A 21,534-nucleotide genomic window follows, 5' to 3' on the forward strand; every position below is an offset into this window, starting at 1 on the left:
AAAAAATTAAAAGTTAAAACCAAAAACAGACAGTTCCTCTGTGAATTAGCATTTTTAAAGGGTATCCAGGGTATTCACTGAAGGGAATTAAGAGAGTTTGACTATCCAATTCCCTAATCAGAAAACAATGGTGTAAAGAACGAATTCATTTCCTGGGGGCTGGGTGTAGTAAAATAATGTATGGTGATACTACCAAATCTTAAGAAGAATAATTATTACATAAGAAACATCTGCTATAATAATGCTCTCGAGTCTCACTCAGTTTTTATTATTACTATGCAATACTTCATTACAGTCAAGGGTGGAATAAACTTGTTTAAATAGGACTTTGATACTTAAAAGATTATGAAAAGTAAATATTCCACTTAATAAAGTTTAGTATAGTAACATGGCGGTCATGAATAAAACAGTTCCTTGCACATTCAAAGATCTATTGAAACAAATAAATTAATTTGACAATGTTAATAAAAAGGGATATAAAAGCCTAAAAACCTTAAATGCTTTTCATAATACACTATTATAGATAAGAAGAATATAGATTCAACAACAAACATTGCAGTGATGGCAGAAACAATATGCTGATTATTGTATTAAAATGAAATATTCTTTATATTTGCTCTGGGTAATGAAAAATGTCACAGACATCTTTATGATAGCTATTAATGCAGGTTCTCCCACTATACATTTCTATATATTATCTTCTAATTTACCAATTAGAGTAAGATAGTCCCTCAAATTTCTACTTTAGAAACATCTGAAATGTTGAGAAAGGCCCTAAACCTGCCAACACTTATGCACATGCTTAACATGTTTCACAGTACAATAGTTACTAACTACATTTACAGTAACTCCAGTTATCATCAGTGAAGTTGATGAACCTAATCTTTGTACTGAAAATTTATCTGTCTGTCAAACAATGTCAAATTATGTAGCCCCGAGAAAGGCTAACACTGAAACTACAGGTGTAATTTCAATTACATCATATCAGTAAGATGAAAAGAACAAAAACCCACTTCTGCAAATACATCAGCAAGTGGCAAAGCCTAAATGCCCTGTCTACAGTATGAAAATACACTGAAGCGAATACTGATTACACCAGTGAAGCTGAATCAACATCAGGAATCCTAAAATAGATAGGCCTCTGGTTACTACCATCACTTTAAGCACTGTATTGATCAGATCTGAGCTAAGCAGCACCTAGTACAGAAGGCAAGAGAGATGATTAGGAGAGCTGTTTTAGGAGAGCTAGCAAAATGTTTCAGGTTAACAAGGAAATCCAGAACAGTATCACTGGTATTAAGTACATTATAGTTACCTCATTTTCTTCTACTCCCAGTTATTAGTTATGAATGCTTACCATACAAACAGACTCATACAGAAGACACATAAACTTTACATTCCATGGAAAATGTACCATTTACAGCATTCACTATGTGCATATTGAACCAAAATCATAATACTTTTAAAAAAGGTAAAAAGGGAAGTCCAGGAGCATACATTTACTCCAAGTAGAATAAACAAAGAGTAAAATTCAAGACAAGACATCGTGATCCACATTTTTAAGTTTCTGTGCTTGATATATGCAATGCCCAATGCATGCACAAGGTGGAGAGGTGTACATGCACACGCAGGTGATATAGAAATCTTGACTTACAAGTATCAGGCTCGTGTGTAAAGCTGAACATGTAGAAAATATGTAAGTACCTTTGAAAATTTGCACCTGAAATTAAAGCTATTTTAAAATTACTGCAGTTTTGTGTCAAAATATATTTTATAAAACTGCACTTATTCTTTCCCAGATCTGGACAGCTGTATTATTAATATAATTCTGTCTTATATAGATATGGTGTCTCAGAGTTTAGGTTTTTTTCCAGGTAAGTATGTAAAGTGGCTATAAACTGTGGGTACTTAAGGAAACAACATAAATTTGACAAGATTTGTAACCATTCAGCCACAGACGGCGATTAACTGCATTTCCGTTCTCTGGGCAGTAAGATTATTTGCAGCATGTTGTATCTGGCTGCATACATTTTTGTAAAAGCCCATTGGAACTGGAATAAATCAAGTAGAAAAACTTTTGAAGTAAGGAGGTAATACAGGACTACTGGTGTTGAAAATTATCTGGTTGATCATTAACCAGAATTGAGCAATATAAAGACCCTATGTACTTTGCAGCAAGTCTGACCTTAACGCTGTGGCAATCAGGTACAGCAGACTGAAGATTTTTAGCAGTTTTAGATAAATGCAAAAACTGAGTTATTTAACTAAATATGAAAATGAATGATAGTTACTACAATATCATTTATTTACATAATTTGATATTAAATTATCGGTTTTATGCTACTCCAACTTTTTTATATCTTCAATGCATTGGAGATGTATTATTTTAGAGAAGATGTTAAGGTAAAGCTGAAGATTTCTGCACTTGGAGTTTTTGACACCTGGAATGGTGCAGAAGGCAATATTTGAGTTTGTGAGATAAGCACATTATTCTTAGGCTGTCTACACAAAGAAAACTTGGATAACTTTCCACCTGTGGTAGCAATGGTGGAGGCTATGCAGTAGACAAACACTTGAGTCCTGTCTACACTACAGCCTTCATTTGCTGGGATAGTGAAGCTACACTGATGGTGAAACAGAGGAGCTAATTTTCCCAGTATAGAAGAGACCTAATATTGCCCGGTTTTATTTTCATAGGTGTGAGATTACAAGCATGTCCACGTTGTATTAGATTGCTTCTGAAGCCAGCAGATCTTAGGGCTGAAACCCAGTAGTACCGTATGAAATTAATTTCATATTACATTGTCTGAATTCCAAGCCACCATATTTTCTTCTTCTTTTTTTGGTTGAAGGTGATCTTGCATATTAATATGAGAACTTTGCCAATTTTCATTCACATCAAAAAATTCCTCCTACCTTCTACCGTGCCCACCCTTTCTTTTAACAAGGAGTGTTGGGGATCTGGTTACACAATCACCATTAGATGGTTAAAGAGAATATGTGTTTCTCCTAAAATACACTCTTAAAACTCACAATTAAAATGCTTCTGAACCAAATTCCTCTGAAATAAATACATATAAATTAGAATAAAGACCTTTGCAGAATCCTTTGATCATGAACTTCTGTATTCTGTGAACTAGCAATGGAATATTGAAATATAGGTCATCCCTACAGATGGAATTTTGAACAGCGCTCTGAGATGATCTTTAAAATGGGTTATAGTATCAGAAAATACTGCACATTTCCATTTATTGAAACACATCATTTTATTAAGTAATTTAAAAATAGCACTAATGGTTTAGCCATGATGATTGTCAAATTAATATTCAGCATCACAAATACCATCACAAAAGCTTTTCCATTAAAACAAAACAAAACATACACTAGACAAATGTGAAAAATACATACAGAAATGTTGTTTTGGAGTACAATCTTCTTTCATTAACTGCCATGATTAGGAACACAGAAATTTTAAGACGGTGACATTACTTATTTAAGCTTGCCTCCTTAAAATTGATCTCAAATTCTTGGGTTATTTTTTTCAACCAATTCTCTCCCCCACTTCCAAGCAGATTTTTAAACAGGATAAAGTGCCTCAAAAAGGTAGTAGCAGTAGAACGTCATATTTGTATTTCATATTCCCTGAAGAAGCCACAGAGTTTTACAAATGACACAAAATAAACTAAGTATGGTCAGTGATGTAGAGAAAAGGTTGTTCTCTGAGTTAAGAGTTGAATTCAGAATAGATTCCATGAAAAGTGGCCTCATCAGTGTTCAGCAACACAGGCTTGTACACAATAATCACACTGAATTCTAGGGTGTAGGGCTGGTGCTATATATCAGATAAAGTCACATGCCAGGAACTGTGTAACAACTGAACTTACACATTCCAATAAATCACCCACCCATTTAACTTTGCAACTTCCCAGTAAGTGTATTAGCTTTGCGTCTTTCCTCATTCTTTTCCAGAAGGATAACGTATCAGCTTATACAAATTAGTGCAAACTTGGGACTTGGATCCACTGAAACACATAAACGGGTACTGAACTTTGAGCATCTGAATTGTTTCATTGGCTTCAGTGGGACTACTCATATGCTTGGAGTCAAGCATATGCTGCTTAGGTGAGTTGCTAAGCTGGAGCCAGAGTGCTCAGCACTTTAATGTCTTGCAAAGTAGCAGTGGCTGCCAGCAGCACCTAAGTCAGAGGGAAGGGCTAATCAAAGCTAAGAATTTGTTGGCATAGGTACTTTGTCTTCACGAGAAAAAAAGTGTGTTTTTAACCCTGTGTAAACATCCTAGCATACACAAGGCAATTTGCAGTTTTAATACATTAGCTGGTTGTTGGAAACCAGGCTCCTGCCAGGGTTTACCTCAACCAACTAACATGCTAAAACTACAAAATACATTATCTACACTAGGATATCAACAAATGTTAAAATCATACCTTTCTTTCTTTGCCATATACTGCACTGGTCTCAGTAGCCCCGCTCCCCCAGCTCTCTTTGCAGGAGCATCAGGAGGCTGGAATCCTCCACAGAATTTCCCAGAAGTGGCCCTTCAAAAGGTCCCCAACATCCTTTAGGAAGGAGGGACTCAGCAGCAGCTTCATGTCCAAGTAGTATGGCCTCATCAAGTGTTTTATATGTACTCTATCTAGTTTTGGTGAGCTATACATTGTTTGCTCACTAACGGTCAATTCCTTTAGAAGATCTGCAGAAAGCTCCAAGAGCAGCAAAACCAGCACTGTTCCACTGAGTGCAAGTCCCAGCTGCAAAGATGCTGCACAGGAGAACTTAGCCCCCCCTGCGTGCCACAGAACAATGCTATGTGGTGACTCCTCATACCATACCACTCAAGGGATTTTGAAAGCTGGGGCATCCACAGCAATTCCATGACTTGCCAACTTCACCTGGAAGGAGAGTGCAAAGGCTGTGGCAGTTGCTGCAGTAGCAATGTGAGCACTTCCACTGGTGATATACAACTTAGGAAGGAATAAGGTTCTGTCCTACTCTAATCCTCACAGAAAACCCCCAAAACAAAGCTTATTTACTTACACTTTCCACAGGAATGAACATTTGGCCCACTGTCTATCAGGAAGGCCAATACTCTGCGTTCAGCTCTGCTACCTGTCACAGCATTTCTTTCTGAAACGCTGAAAAAGTTGTGAGCCCTCTCCCGCTGCAAACCTGTTTTTTATTGTTACACAAGTATTCTGTAGGGAAAAATTAGAAGATAAATTGTTTTGGGAAATGTATCTCAATGATGTGAATGGAGACAGGCTGATCCTTTTTTGATAGGTCATTTTCAATTTGGCCTCTACAGACAGAGAAATCATATATGGAGGGGTCCCTACAAAATAATACTGCGTTCTATTTTTGGCAAGAACTAAACAAAAACCACTGCAATTGACCACGATAATCCAAATTTCAGTCATCTGACTCTGGGCTCCTTGCTCCTGTGTCTATCAGTCACACTGACAGTGTTCCGATTCATAGAATCATAGAATATCAGGGTTGGAAGGGACCTCAGGAGGTCATCTAGGCCAACCCCCTGCTCAAAGCAGGACCAATCCCCAATTAAATCATCCCAGCCAGGGCTTTGTCAAGCCTGACCTCAAAAATATCTAAGGAAGGAGATTCCACCACCCCCCTAGGTAACACATTCCAGTGTTACACCACCCTCCTAGTGGAAAAGTTTTTCCTAATATCCAACCTAAACCTCCCCCACTGCAATTTGAAACCATTACTCCTTGTTCTGTCATCTGCTACCACTGAGAACAGTCTAGATCCATTCTCTTTCGAACCCTCTTTCAGGTAGTTGAAAGCAGCTATCAAATCCCCCCTCATTCTTCTCTTCCGCAGACTAAGATTATCCAAAATGATTCAATATCCTCCATTAGATTTGAATAGTTCAAGTTGAATTGTTGTATTCCTCTTCCCACACCTACTACAGCTTATCTACACACAATTTCTCCAGAAAGGCCAGCTTTACAATCTGAGAAACACTGTTTCAGGAATATTAAAAAGAGAAGTGGTGAGTGCAAGAAGAGAATACTGAAACAAGGAGTGCCCAAATGAAAAGGTAAAAGAGAAAGCATTGTGACATTATATACATGACAACATTATACGCATGGCTGGAATATTGGTATAGAAGGGTACAGCTTGCTTAGGAAGGACAGGCAGGGAAAAAAGGGAGGAGGTGTTGCCTTATATATTAAAAATGTATACACTTGGACTGCGGTTGAGATAGAAATAAGAGATAGACTTGTTGAAAGTCTCTGGGTAAGGATAAAAGGGGTAAAAAACAAGGGTGATGTCATGGTAGGGGTCTACTATAGACCACCAAACCAGGAAGAAGAGGTGGATGAGGCTTTTTTTAAGCAACTAACAAAATCATCCAAAGCACAGGGCTTGGTGGTGATGGGGGACTTCAACTACCCAGACACCTGTTGGGGAAATAACACAGCAGGGCACAGATTATTCAACAAGTTCTTGGAATGTATTGGAGACAATTTTTTATTTCAGAATGTGGAGAAAGCTATGAGGGGAGAGGCTGTTCTAGATGATTTTGACAAATTGGGAGGAACTGGTTGAGAATTTGAAAGTGGAAGGCAATTTGGGTGATAGTGATCATGAAATGGTAGAGGGAGTGATCAAGGAATGGTAGGAGGGAGAACAGCATAATAAAGACAATGAATTTCAAGAAGGCAGACTTTAGCAAACTCAAGAAGTTGGTAGGTAAAATCCCATGGGAAGCAAGTCAAAGGGGAAAAACAATTGAAGATAGTTGGCAGTTTTTCAAAGAGACATTATTAAAGGCACAAGAGCAAGCTATCCCACTGCGTAGGAAAGATAGGAAGTTGGCAAGAGACCACCTTGGCTTAACTAGGAGATCTTCAATGATCTAAAACTCAAAAAAAAAAAAAAAAAAAGAGTCCTACAAAAAGTGGAAACTCGGTCAAATTACAAAGGATGAATATAAACAAATAACACAAGTATGCAGGGACAAAACTAGAAAGGCCAAGGCACAAAATAAGATCAAACTAGCTAGGGACATAAAGGATAACAAGAAAACATTCTACAAATACATTAGAAGCAAGAGCAAGACCAAGGACAGAGTAGGCCCATTACTCAGTGAGGGGGGGGAAGACAATAACAGAAAATGTGGAAATGACAGAGGTGCTTAATTACTTCCTTGTTTCTCTTTTCACCAAAAAGGTTGGTGGCGATTGGACGTCTAACATAGTGAATGCCAGTGAAAATGAGGTAGGATCAGAGTCTAAAATAGGGAAAGAACAAGACAAAAATTACTGACTGAGGAGATATCTGAGCCATTAGCAATTATCTTTGAAAAGTCATGGCAGACAGGAGACATTCCAAAAGACTGGAAAAGGGCAAATATAGCGCCCATTTATAAAAAAGGAAATAAGGACAACCCGGGGAATTACAGACCAGTCAGCTTAACTTCTGTACCCAGAAAGATAATGGAGCAAACAATTAAGAAATCAATTTGTAAACACCTAGAAGATAGTGAGGTGATAAGTAACAGTCAGCATGGATTTGTCAAGAACAAATCGTGTCAAACCAACCTGATAGCTTTCTTTGACAGGGTAACAAGCCTTGTGGATTGGGGGAAGCGGTAGAAGTGGTATATCTTGACTTTAGTAAGGCTTTTGATACTGTCTTGCATGACCTTCTCATAAACAAACTAGGGAAATACAACCTAGATGGAGCTACTATAAGGTGGGTGCATAACTGGTTGGAAAATTGTTCCCAGAGAGTAGTTATCTGTGATTTGCAGTCATGCTGAAAGGGCATAATGAATGGGTTCCCGCAGGGATCGGTTCTGTGACCGGTTCTGTTCAATATCTTCATCAATGTTTTAGATAATGGCAGAGAGAGTACACTTATAAAGTTTGTGGACAATACCAAGCTGGGAGGGATTGCAAGTACTTTGGGGAACAGGATTAAAATTCAAAATGATCTGGACAAACAGGAGAAATGGTCTCAGTACATAGGATGAAATTCAATAAGGACAAATGCAAAGTACTCCACTTAGGAAGGAACAATCAGCTGCACACATACAAAATGGGAAATTACTGCCTAGGAAGGAGTACTGCGGAAAGCAATCTGGGGGTCATAGTGGATCACAAGCTTAATATGAGTCAACAGTGTAACACTGTTGGAAATAAAAAAAAAAAAAAAGAAGCAGCAGCAGCAACCATCATTCTGGGATGTATTATCAGGAGTATTGTAAGCAAGACACGAGAAATAATACTTCCACTCTACTCCGTGCTGATTAGGCCTCAACTGGAGTATTGGGTCCAGTTCTGGGCGCCACATTTCAGGACAGATGTGGACAAACTGAAGAAAGACCAGAGAAGAACAACAAAAATGATTAAAGGTCTAGAAAACATGACCTATGAGGGAAGACTGAAAAAATTGGGTTTGTTTAGTCTGGAGAAGAGAAGACTGGGAGAGGACATGATAACAATTTTCAAGTACATAAGAGGTTGTTACAAGGAGGAGGGAGGAAAATTGTTCTTCTTAACCTCTGAGAATAGGACAAGAAGCAATGGGCTTAAATTGCAGCAAGGGCGGTTTAGGTTGGACCGTAGGAAAAAGTTCCTAACTGTCAGAGTGGTTAAGCACTAGAATAAATTACCTAGGGAGGTTGCAGAATCTCCATCATTGGGGATTTTTAAGAGAAGGTGAACAAACACCTGTCAGAGATGGTCTAGACAATACTTAGTCCTGCCTTGAGAGCAGGGGACTGGACTAGACAACCTCTCGAGGTCCCTTTCAGTTCTATGATTCTATACTACACAGAGGAACAGGCAAAGTATAATACAAGTAACCACTCATGCTAGCTAACGAGTCGTGGGAAGCAGAAAGGGGTCAGTTAAGTGACTATAATAAAACTAAATAAAACTAACTGATTTACTATGAAGTTTCCTGACAAATAACTGAGCTACCAACACTAATCATCATACTACTACTATTGAGTCATATTTTCTCAGCCAATTAACAAAATGTCACAGTCTTACTGAAATCAGAAACATTAAATTAGATGTAGAAAGATTACGAAGACACAAAACTTCTACGGTAGTTGTGAAAAACTTGAAAACAGAGCATGTAGGTTTAGTAGCAGTAACTATATTTTGTGTTCTCGAGTTCCAAAAACATTATATAAGTAAATTTAAATAATGAATTTGTTACAAATTCCAATGCAACTGTGATTTTCACATTCTGATATTAAGCATTTGTAAAAGTCAGACTATTCTCACTACAAGTTGAGAAAAATCTGAGTGTCTTGTTCTCAGTTATGACTAATACAGTACTCAAAAGCAGCCCTACAACGATTATGAATATTATTGCTCTATTCTTCCTATAATACCTCATTATTTCCTTACTTTTATTATTAGATATCATCCACTTGCAATTCTTTTAACTGTTATTTTCTGTCGGGCCCTGGGATTTAAAAATAATTAATTCACAATTTTAGAGTCTACAGCTCCCAAAGGCCTCATCAGGAATTGCAGGCACACTGTACTTTTGAGGAGCAAGTCCATAGGGACTTAGGCAATGTGAACTGCAGGAGGTCAGCACCTCTCTGATTCAGTCTGGAAGTATTACAGTTGTAGAACTAAAGCATGCTGGTGACATCTTCATAAAATTCTGCCTACACATAAGGGTGCACTTAACGTTGGCAAACACTGATGCATCCTCAAAATGCTCCAGTATTGATTGAACCAGAGACATTTAAAAAAAGAATAGTGAAGGCATATTTATTTCCATTTTAGACTCTAATCCTGCAACACAGACCCTGGGTCTTCATGCAGCTACAGGTTTTCGCCCACCAGTAACAGCTTGCAAGATTAGGGTCTTAGTCTGTGGCTGTAGATCATAAACAACAACATAGAGAGTAAACACAAAGTTTGTGTTAACATTGTTTCATGTGCCGTAACAGAGAGCTGGAGTAAATGTTTAAACTACTTTGTACAGATTCATAATTATGTTTGGCAAGAAAATCATCTTTTGTTACTATCTTATCTATTTTTCTTTTTTGTTTTACTGAAAGTTAAATTTTAAAATAAAACAGTGTCAAATTGTTCTTATTGTTACATTTTCAGCCTTCACAGTGACAATTATCTGCTAACACAAGCTGCACTCAGGATGGCTAAAAACTAAATTCATTTGACATTTTCAGGGTTGAGACTTTTTTAGAACATAAACATTGACTGACAGGACGTTCTGCTCCAATGGAATGTTAGTACATTTGACTATCAATGTCTTTTTGCACAGAAAAAAAAATCAGAACACGAAAACATTTAATCAAGACACCTGCCTTTCTGCAAAAAGTGAGACTGTAGAGAACTGCAGATTCAGGACCTGAGTAAATGCAGAGGGTAAGCTTAACTATAGTTCAAGTTCTGCACCCCACCACAAGATATTAAAAAGAGGTAATAAATAAGGTGAAAGAGTTCGTAAATTTTTTCAAGTTAAACAGGTTTGTGCATACCACCTGTGTTTGCGTTTCCTGAAAATGGAAGACAAAAGAGGGAAATGAACTGAGTGGTTAATGCCACGTTGACAAATATACTACAGAGAGAAATGTTATTAACAAGACTTTGGCAAACAAGGAAGGGAAAACAAACAAGAAAGGTTTGATTCCACTCAGTTTATCTGAATTCTACTAAAAACTGATGCAATGCACAGAATATGAAGCTTCTGGTACATGCAATTTGAAGCACGCATTTTCAAATGTTATTTCTCTGTACAATGTTATATGTGCCTTCTCTTTCTTCCTAAACTCCAGTCCAACTCTGACGCTTTACTCTTCCACCCATATTAGATAACATGAATACAGGCTATTTAAAATAACAAAACTAAAATTTTTCGTATGATGGTTCTATTCCTTAAATCTTTTTCAGCAGCTGAGTGTATCAGTAAGTCATTCTGCACAAGATCTACAGGTTCAATAAAGTATATTAGGGCTGTCAAGCAATTAAAAAAAATTAATCACGATTAATTGCACTGTTAAAGAATAATAGAATACCATTTATTTAAATACTTTTGGATGTTTTCTACATTTTCAAATATATTGATTTCGAATACAAACACAGACTACAAAGTGTACAGTGCTCACATGATATTTATTGTTGATTACAAATTTGCACTGAAAAAAACAAAACAGTATTTTCAATTCACCTAAGTACTGTAGTGCAATCTATTTATCATGAAAATTGAATTTACAAATGTCGAATTATGTACAAAAAAATAACTACATTCAAAAATCGAACAATGTAAAACTTTAGAGCCTACAAGTCCACTCAGTCCTACTTCAACCAATTGCTCAGACAAACAAGTTTGGTTACATTTGCAGGAGACAATTCTGCCCACTTCTTGTTTACAATATCACCTGAAAGTGAGAACCAGTGTCGCAAGATATTTACGTGCCAGATGCGCTAAAGATTCATATATCCCTTCATGCTTCAATTACCATTCCAGAGGATATGCATCCATGCTGATGACGGATTCTGCTCAATAACGATCCAAAGCAGAGCGGACCGATGCATGTTCATTTTCCATCATCTGAGTCAGATGACAACAGCAGAAGGTTGATTTTCTTTTTTGGTGGTTCAGGTTCTGTAGTTTCCACATCTGAGTGTTGCTCATTTAAGACTTCTGAAAGCATGCTCCACACCTCATCCCTCTCAGATTTTGGAAGGCACTTCAGATTCTTAAACCTTGGGTTGAGTGCTGTAGCTATTTTTAGAAATCTCACATTCATACCTTCTTTACATTTTGTCAAATCTGCAGTGACAGCGTACGTAAATCAAACAACACATGCTGGGTCATCATCAGAGATTGCTATAACATGAAATATATGGCAGAATGCAGGTAAAACAGAGCAGGGGGACACACAATTCTCCCCCAAAGAGTTCAGTCACAAATTTAATTAACACACTATTTTTTTAATGAACATCATCAGCTTGAAAGCCTGTCCTCCGGAATGGTAGCTGAAGCATGAAGGGGCACACGAATGTTTAACATATCTGGAACTTAAATACCTTGCAACGCCGGCTACAAAAGTGCCATGCGAACGCCTGTTCTGACTTTCAGGTGACATTGTAAATAAAAAAAGGGCAGCAGTATTTCCCATAAATGTAAACAAACTTGTTTGTCTTAGCGACTGGCTGAACAAGAAGTAGGACTGAGTGGACTTGTAGGCTCTAAAGTTTTACACTGTTCTGTTTTTGAGTGCAGTTATGTACAATAACAAAAATCTACATTTGTAAATTACACTTTCACAATAGAGACTGCACTACAGTAATTGTATAAGGTGAACTGAAAAATACTATTTTTTTTGTTTATCATTTTTACAGTGCAAATATTTGTAATAAAAAATAATATAAAGTTAGCACTGTACACTTTGTATTCTGTGTTGTAATAGAAATCAATATATTTGAAAATGTAGAAAAACATGCAAAATATTTAATAAATTTCAATTGGTATTCTATTGTTTAACAGCACAATTAATCGTAATTAATTTTTTTAATAGCAGTTGATTTTTTTTAGTTAATCGCGTGAGTTAACTGTGATTAATCGACACCTCTAAAGTATATCTAAGGTAGTAAAATATTCTGTGAGTGAGAAGCAGTACACAGATGGCAATTAGAATGCACAGAAATTCTTAATAACTAAAAGTCTACCAAAAAGTATTGTTGAACTAGTTTATGTGCTGAAATGTAGATATTCACTAACACTTCCTAAATGTTACAAACTTTACAATGTTACAAGCTAAATAGTAAAAAGTCAGAAAAATGACATTTTTTCCCATATGTAGTCTCTATACTATATGTGCAAAGTCACAATGGTTTTGTAAATAATTTCACTTGGACTAATCCCAATTACTATGCTTCTTGTTTTAAAAACTCTCCACAGACTTGCTCCACTCTCAAACCACACTTTTAACATTGGTTTCCTCTTTGTCCCCTCCCATTAACTCTCCACAGTTGTCATGCACACTTTCAAATGTACATCTTCATACAGCTGGAACTTCTTCGATCCAAGCCATTAAATCATTTTATCATTTCAAATCTCACCTCAGTCACTTTCTTTTGGTCTTCTGTTTGTGACTCATTCTCTTTGTAAGGCGCTTTATAGACAATACCGTAAAACAAGCTGTGTATTTCTCTTGGTACTTACTTTCTTCAGCAATGTTTTCACATTAAATAAAAAAATGCTCTAGCAAAGTTTCTCTCCACTTGTAGAATCTGAACAACCTGCTCATTCAACAAAGCTCTGTTTTCAATAGGAGCTTTCCTAAGGGCAGCTTTTCTACTTTTTCTATCCAGTTAAGGAGTTTAAAAAAAACAACAACTTGCAACTGAATATTTTCATGATGGGAATATAAAACACATCCAGTACAAAAAACACGATGATTCCATCTTGTTCCAGCACAGCTACCGAACTCCCAGAGCACAATACTATATTTCCCCCTTTTACAAGCATGCTGCTATGACTGAGTGTCAGAAAATGCATTTTTAAAAAATTCTTCAAAGGATAGTTACACAAGAAAACTTATTTGCTAAAAATTCCCTCTCAACTTTGCTTCAATTAGATAGTCTTCTGTGGCTAAGAGTTAGGGCCCCTTCAAGAATAGGGAGGGTATGTCACTGACACGCTGGCACATCGAAGTGCAAGACTCCAACATCACTGATGTCTGACAAGGAGTCCAATGATATCCTCACTTGCCTCTGCATAGTTTCAAATACTACTGTAACTTCTTTGGGGCAACAGCTGTCTCTTCCTAAGTATTTGTAGAAAACCTAGCAGCGTGGGGACCAGTGTTTTCTCTAATTTTTCCCCACACATGTATGGAATTAATTTTATGTGCACCAATATGGAGGTGATGTGTGGAAGTGATGTGTGGCATATCACCTTCATATTGGTGCACATAACAAAATTAATGTGGTGGGGGATACTGGAGCCGAGGGATTCAGAGTGTGGGAGGGAGCTCAGGGCTGGGGCAGAGGGTTGGGGTGCAGCAAGAACTGGAAATTGAGAACCTCAAGTATTGCATGACATATTTAAAGTTACCTGAGGTTAAATCTGCAGCTCCTTCTCTACCTCACTTCTTACACACAAATGTAGAACCCAGAAATAAGATCTCACAAGTTAGACGACAAGTAAGCAAGATCAAATATTGAACCTGTAAACATTCAGTGTTCCTTTACGTAGGAAATTGAGGAAGTCGTTGAGTTGAATCTAATATCAATAGTGTTTATAAGATTCAGAGTTACTGTACACGCATCCTGGTGCAAAAGTTTTATATTGATATAACAGTTATCAAACCAAACCCTGTCTGCCACATAGGCAGTAAGGCATATGGTATCAAATTTTTCTCTCCCTCTTTTTTTTTTTTAAAAACAGTGCATACACTGTACTATTCATTGTATATATCACTGTAGAGACAGGCCTCAGCTGCAAAATTCAGATCCTAATATAAATTTCCCCCAAACTTGAGGGGTCTTCAGTTCTGGGTTTTGGTTCAGGCCCCACCTCAAATATAAATACATACATAGGGCTTGTCTTCACTACAGTGTTAGTCCCAAGTATAACTCAAGTACTGCCCCCATCCCAACTCCTGTCCACACACAAAAACCTCCAATTTGAATTAAGTAGTGCTTTAAACTCAAGCTAGCTTGCAAGGTTATGGGCTGAATCATGAGTGCTGCTGCTAACTGAGCTAGTAATGGGGATGAAGCTACGGACTGGTTTAGCACAACGAATAACTGCTAATATAACAATTCTGTGTAGTGTTGTTTCACAGAGTGGCCACTCTCACTTGAGCTAACTGTTGCAATGAAGTCAAACCCACAGGTGCTTATTAGCAAAAAACAGTAATTACAAATAAAATTATACCTCTGTACAATGCAGATGAATTGGCATTGTTGTGGAAAAGCTTAATTTTTGAATGGTCTGTTGTATGTGTGTTCCACATTGCTCAAAATGACATCCTTCTTTCATTGTACCAAATGTTCTGTCTCCTCCAAATTCTTCCTCAAAAGTCACTGCTTTCCCCTCACTTTCCACAAGTGACCTCCCTTCCCATACTATATACCCTGATCTGCCACATTCTCAATTAAAATATAGATTATAAGCTTCATTCAAAATATGATCCAATTCTCAGTATCTTTGTTTACTCTTGGCCTACTGTGTCCTTTGTTGTCTTCATTTTCTGTTTGCTTGATATAGATTGTAAAAATTTTGATCTCAAAAGCCCCATACAAAGTTCCAATGTTACAACATATTTCTTATAAAATATACCTAGTGCTGTGTTAAATGTGGTTTAATTTATGTGCTACTTGGAAGGATGTGTATTTTATATTGGTGTGAATCAGAGAAACTATCCAAGACAGATGAGTGACAACTGGGATTTCATCGTCCAGAACTGAGAAACATCTGCTGTCCATGTTTTTTTGCTTCCTGGTCTCACATCATCCTCTCCCTGACTATTTCACACAACTCCCTGTTCCTCAAACCATCATTTATCCTCTACCCCGGGCTACTCCAATATCATAACCTACCCTCCACTCACACACGTCACCCCCTCCCCCTATAAATCCCTCCTCTCCCCCCGCAGGGGCTACCCCAATCCTGTGTCCTGCCCCCCATACAGCCCACCCTCCTCCCCCAGGGCTACCCCAATTCCGTGCCCTGCCCCCCCATACAGCCCCTCTCTTCCCCCCTGGGGACAAACCCAATCCTGTGCCCTGCCCCCCATACAGCCCCTCTCTTCCCCCCTGGGGACGAACCCAATCCTGTGCCCTACCCCCGTATATCCCCTCTCCTCCCCCGGGGCTACCCCCATCCTATATCCTGCCCCCCGTATATCCCCTCTCCTCCCCCGGGGCTACCCCCATCCTATATCCTGCCCCCCCATATCCCCTCTCCTCCCCCGGGGCTACCCCCATCCTATATCCTGCCCCCCCATATCCCCTCTCCTCCCCCGGGGCTACCCCCATCCTATATCCTGCCCCCCCCATATCCCCTCTCCTCCCCCGGGGCTACTCCCATCCTATATCCTGCCCCCCCCATATCCCCTCTCCTCCCCCGGGGCTACCCCCATCCTATATCCTGCCCCCCTCTCCTCCCCTGGGCCACCCTAACCTGTACCCTGCCCCCATATAGCCCCTTTCCCGGGCTACCCCATGCCCGGCCCCTCGGTCCCGTGGCTACCCGGTACCGGCCCTGACCGAGCTGAGGCCCCGCCCCGAACCCAGGAAGCGTCTCACCTCCCGCGCTGGGAGCACGGCCCCGCTCCCTGCCAGCCCCTCGCCGCCGGCTCGGGCTGCCCCCGGCGCTCCGCTCGCTGCAGCCGCCCGCCCGGCGCTGTGCGCGCGCTTCCGGGTGCCCCGGTGCCGGTCGGTCCAGCTCCACAAAGGCCCCGGCTGCAGCCGCTGCCCCACTTGCTCCGTTCCCAGGACCCGGCGTGCGGCGTCGCTGGCTCCGCTCTCGGCTCGGTCTGAGCCCGCTCGGCCCCGGCTCGCCTCGTGCGCCGCAGGAAGGGGCTGGGCTGCCCCGCCCCGGCTCGGCCAGCCCGTTGCTGCGGGAGGAGTCGGTTTAGGGCAGCGTCAAAAACAGGAGCCAGGGCTAGGGGCGGTGTGTGTACGTGTGGGGCACAGGGGCCTGTCGGTATCTAGCTCGGGGTGATCGGGGGTAACGGGCTGCGAGGTCAGTGCCCAGCAGTCGTACAGGTGTTGGGGCAGAGACAGCGTGATTCTGGTGATACAATCTGCCTCCCCCCACAGGTACTAAGAGAAGAGGGGGCAGGCCAAGCACACATCTGCTGTGCCAAGCCCTGTGAGTCAGAGCGCAGGGGAACAATACTCCGAGCCAGGGAGGGGAGGTCATGGCCTGGGAGAGTGATGGAAAGTCAGCGAGGAGGAGAGAAAATGTAACCCATGCTGTAATACGATTAGGGGGTGAAAGTAACCCAGTCCAGGCCCCGACGGCGTACCGGTAAAAAGTAGCCACCAGTAGCTGCCCCTTTTGCACCCCCTGTTGGCGGCCCTGCCAGATCCCTAGGTCCCTGCCAAAGGACCCTGCTTAAAGTGCTTTAAATCGCCACTGGAGCCCTAGGTGGGCTGGGTGGAGGAGCCCGCCCCCGTACCAGTAAGTGTTGAGTGTTACTTGCACCCCTGAATAAGAACTTTGTAAACGTAGTGACTTGGCAGTGCCCCAGTATGTTAAAGTGAAAAAGAAAAAATACATGCTAAGGAAGAACCTTCCTCTCTCTGTCCATTGTGTGTTGTCCCTCTGTTTGGATGGAAGCCTCCAATTCATAGGAACGATAGTTTGTTGTATGCTTTTCACAGCAGTAAGCATTTAACATCATAATAATATCAAATGATTCACTTGTCCATGTGTAAAGTGTGACATACATGGTCCTTACACATGCTCAACATTGTAATTCAAGGAAATAAGGTTTAGCATTGAAGGCACAGTTAGTAACAAGCTCTTTTGCATAGAAAAAAAAAATCCCAGGCTTTGTAAATGTGTAATATGCAAAAATGTGTAACTAAGAGTGAAATAGTTTTTGCTTTTTTAAAAAAAAAAGATTGAACTACTGAACTGAAATTCCATGCTGGACAGGAAAAACCAGTCTGGCCTCACAAATATGCCAAGTTTGGCAAACCTGTTTGGTTTGGTTCCACCTTTTAATTGTTCTGGGGAGCAGGGATAAGAGGAGGAGGAAATAAATTGTAGATTTAATGGGAAGAAATCATAAAACAGACGCTGAAAGAAATACACCTAAAACATCAGCCATAAGCCATCAGTTAAACTTTGTGCAATCAAAGTCTGACTGATTTCCTAAAATTTCAAGCTAACACTTTTCTTCTAGTTGTGTGCACACTAAAGGAAGTTTTAGAAAGATTTCTCGCTGTTGCTAGTACTGATTCAGCTCTAGCAGCATTAACACTGTTGGTATTTGTACAGTGGGCCAGCCAATACTGACATTGTAATAATCCATCTCTCTAACAGAGTACAGTAGATGACACTAGAAAGCGTCAGCAGCAGCAAACAGCCAGTCAACACTGAAGTTTTCAGTGTCAGACAGTGGGAAAGGTTTGCAAACTTTCTCTAAGGTAGTACTGAGCAAATGTCCTACTACGTTGTTAAGGGACAGGAAATGCCATATTTCAGATAACACAAAACCAAGGATGTGACCACTTGTTAAACAGCACATGGCTGCTTTTTTTTTTTTTTTTTTTTTGCAAGAATAAAGATGTAAGCCCTGGTGTCATGGCCAAGTTCCAGTTTGGGTAAATACTTTTTGCCCATCTACTTCCCCACACTTAAATTGAATTCAGTAGTCTTCACTTCCCAATCTAAAAGTGTTGTGCAATTTTGCTGTATGGGGTTATGGCTACTCTATTCACAAGAGGATTTAATGACATGATCATGTATATGTGGTTTTGTCTATAATTCTGTAAAGCACTTTAATGCTTCTGAAAAGTGCTATAGAAAATAATAATCCCAGCAAGTACTTGGAGCAAAGTTTAAGTCCCACTGATTTCCACAGCTTTCTTCATGACACGTGCATAGTCTGATTGTTAGAGTTGCAGCCTTGATGCTCATTGTACCCAAAGAATAGTTCTGACTCAATTTCTTTCCCATCTAGAAGTGGCAGCCCAAAACTCCTAGCTAACTATAGAAACTGCTCAGATGATCATATCTATTGGTGGGTGTCTTGTGCGAATGGAAAATAATTACAGAAAATTTTTAACAGCTGAACAAGTTTTATTAGAATAAGGAAAACAATATTATATATAAAGCCTCTCTTTTTCTCTTATTAATTCAGTGTAGAGATTCACTCCAACTATCCCATGTTACCTTTGTTCCTGCTATTGATTTGGAGACAAAGCCATACAGAGAATACTTTAGAAAAACCTTGTAATAAGGGAAAATTATGGTATTTTTCTCTCAAACATCACTTCACCCAAACTCATAATTCTCAGGTCCACATTATTTACACCTACAATCCTTGCATTTTCACTCTGCCCACACTTAGTTATCATATGTTATGAGTTTCATAATTCACATAAAACTGCTCACAAGTATTATACCAAAAACAGTTTTAAAACTAATTTTTTTATACCTCAGAAAAGTGATGAATGGCAAGACATTGTATGGACCCAATGATAGATATTGCACTGCTGCAATAAAGTTATGCAAATGAACACTACACAGCATATTGTATTTTAGATAACTATTTTATTGTATATATAAATCTGTTTTAAAGATATGCACTATGGGTCAAATCTAGGAGTTCTTATTCAAGCAAAACTCATTTTGAGTGAGTAATGACTTCAGGATTTGGTTTGATAATATTAAGTATTTATGGAATGCTGACAGTGTGCTCTGTACAGAACATAGGGGGAAAAAACAGCAATGGGTGAAATCCTGGCCCTATTGAAGTCAATGGCAAAATTCCCATCAACTTCAATGGGGACAGGATTTCAGGTTTACAGTGTGGATATAGTTTTAAGTGCTTTAAGACTACGTACAACTTCTATAGGTCTTGGATTAATTTCTTTTAAAGTGTTTTAGGTGCATGTGGTTAACATTCAACCTATCTTAAAACATACCATGCTGTTGGAACTAGGACAGTTGTACACATCTGTTAGAGACAGTACAATAAAGATGTAATTTATTAAACACCATTTACCTGCTGCTAGGAATTTATTGCTTGGAAGTGAGTATGTTAACAGGTTACATTTTAAAACTACTAGCATTTGCATTTTCTGGGTGTAATCTGCATCTTCCCAGATTCCATATCCAGCCTTTCAAAGGCAACACTTCTGAACAGAGCTCCAAGGGAAAACACTGCTAAAAGATGCTATATGTAAAACTTTGTTTCCTTGAAATCCTTGCCAGTCAAAGATGATGTTTCTCTCAGACTATGTCTGCTGCACATCAATACTATTTTATGGATCTCAATATCATTCTTGAGATTAAATTTGACAATAAATCAGGTCTTGTAGTTTAGGCAAAATACTTGCTGAAAGAGAGCTGATACAGAGATACTAGCAGTTTCAGTAGCCAGAGTAATTCTCAAACATTCCCAGAGTGGGTGGGTTTTCACCAGTTCCAAGGTTATTAGCCTTCCATAGCTTCTTCCGGGCTACACTCCCTACTAAGGCATTAGGTGGAGTGTGTCCAGATCTGTGGTTTTCAAACTGTGGTCCACAGACTATGTCTAAGATTTCCAAAGGGTCTACACCTCCAGTTTGAAATCTTTTTTAGAGGTCTGCAAATGAAAAAAGGTTAAAAACCACTGGTCTAGACACACGGTGTTCTATTTTAAGTATCAGAAGGTCTCCCTTCAATGGCCTTTTATAGAAGAGGTGAATATCCAAAAGTTTCACTGCAATAAGAAATTTGTGCATTGCAAGATTTACACTTAGTTCTAGTTTAATTACTGTAATAGATTAAGAGTAATGGTCCAACACTGCTTTTCTGTTCCACTGAGGCCTTTTTATACAAATTACAGGATTGGCTTTATGTAATGACGAGTGAGAGCCTTCAGCTTTCACACATGACAATCTGCAATTCCCCCCACCCCCAGGTTAATAGCCATGTGGTTCCAGATATCTGAGTGGCTGGATTCACAATTAGATCAGATTCAAATCAAGTATTCATCACATCAGTTAGAAATAAAAATTAATATAGTTAGGACACAATATCTCCTTTTCAAATGATGCCTAAAATACTGAAAAATAAACCAGCATATACTGTAAACTAAAAAAGGTAGAACTAATCAAAAGCGTGGCATATTAACCATACATAATGACATTACAACAAACCAACAAATTATATATTCAACGTTGACTAGAATTTTGTACAGAAAATTAATCTGTTATTACAGAATACGCTTTGTGGTCTCCAGTCACGTCTTCAGATGTTCACTTGGGCACAACTGAAGAAGAGATGGCAAAGGCACTCAAAACACTGAATAGCAGCAAAAGGCCAGGGCTGGACTGTGTCCCAGCAGAGCTCTACAAAGAACAGAAATACATGTTACTCATTCTCAGAAACAGCCAGGCAATGAGGAACAATTTGATAAATCCGAAGCAAAGAACAATTTTATTCATTGTGATTCTCAAAGCATGGTAAATTCCAGAGAACTGCACTACTTATCTGTTCGCATTAATAAATGTTGACTGTGTGGTTTGGGTAGAAGTACTGGCTAGCCAGTATATTACATAAATAACTTTATGTGGTGGGGTAAAAAAAACAACAACTGTACGGGAGGAGTATGTGTGACAGTTAGCCTTTTTGGTTTGTCTGCAGAACTCAGAATCCGTGCACCAAATTCAGACTTGGTTTAAGGAGGTGCAGGCCAGAGATTCCTGTAGAGTTGTGTTCATTTATGCTGGGTTTCAATGGGGTGCTGTGTTCAGTTACCTGGCACTGAAAAGGAAATACTGGTCCTTTAAAGGCAGAGGATTCTGAATAATG

At 39.3% G+C, this 21,534-nt stretch overlaps 2 protein-coding genes across 3 annotated transcripts in view; both read right to left on the reverse strand.

Annotated features, from left to right (window-relative positions):
• SLC35A3 (solute carrier family 35 member A3) overlaps window positions 1-16,592 on the reverse strand; it is a 28,639-nt gene extending 12,047 nt beyond the window's left edge. Inside the window, exon 1 of the mRNA XM_084635940.1 lies at window positions 16,305-16,592. The gene's annotated coding sequence lies outside the window, so the exon portion shown is untranslated. The remainder of the gene's footprint in view (window positions 1-16,304) is intronic.
• A 2,200-nt stretch (window positions 16,593-18,792) lies between these two features.
• Window positions 18,793-21,534, reverse strand: part of LOC311525429 (uncharacterized protein) — a 48,692-nt gene continuing 45,950 nt past the window's right edge. For both annotated transcript variants that reach the window (XM_084637568.1, XM_084637567.1), the window contains exon 27: window positions 18,793-21,071. The gene's annotated coding sequence lies outside the window, so the exon portion shown is untranslated. The remainder of the gene's footprint in view (window positions 21,072-21,534) is intronic.

The sequence above is a fragment of the Lepidochelys olivacea genome (genome assembly GCF_965140295.1).
Source record: "Lepidochelys olivacea isolate rLepOli2 genome assembly, chromosome: 8".
Lineage (NCBI taxonomy): Eukaryota > Metazoa > Chordata > Testudines > Cheloniidae > Lepidochelys > Lepidochelys olivacea.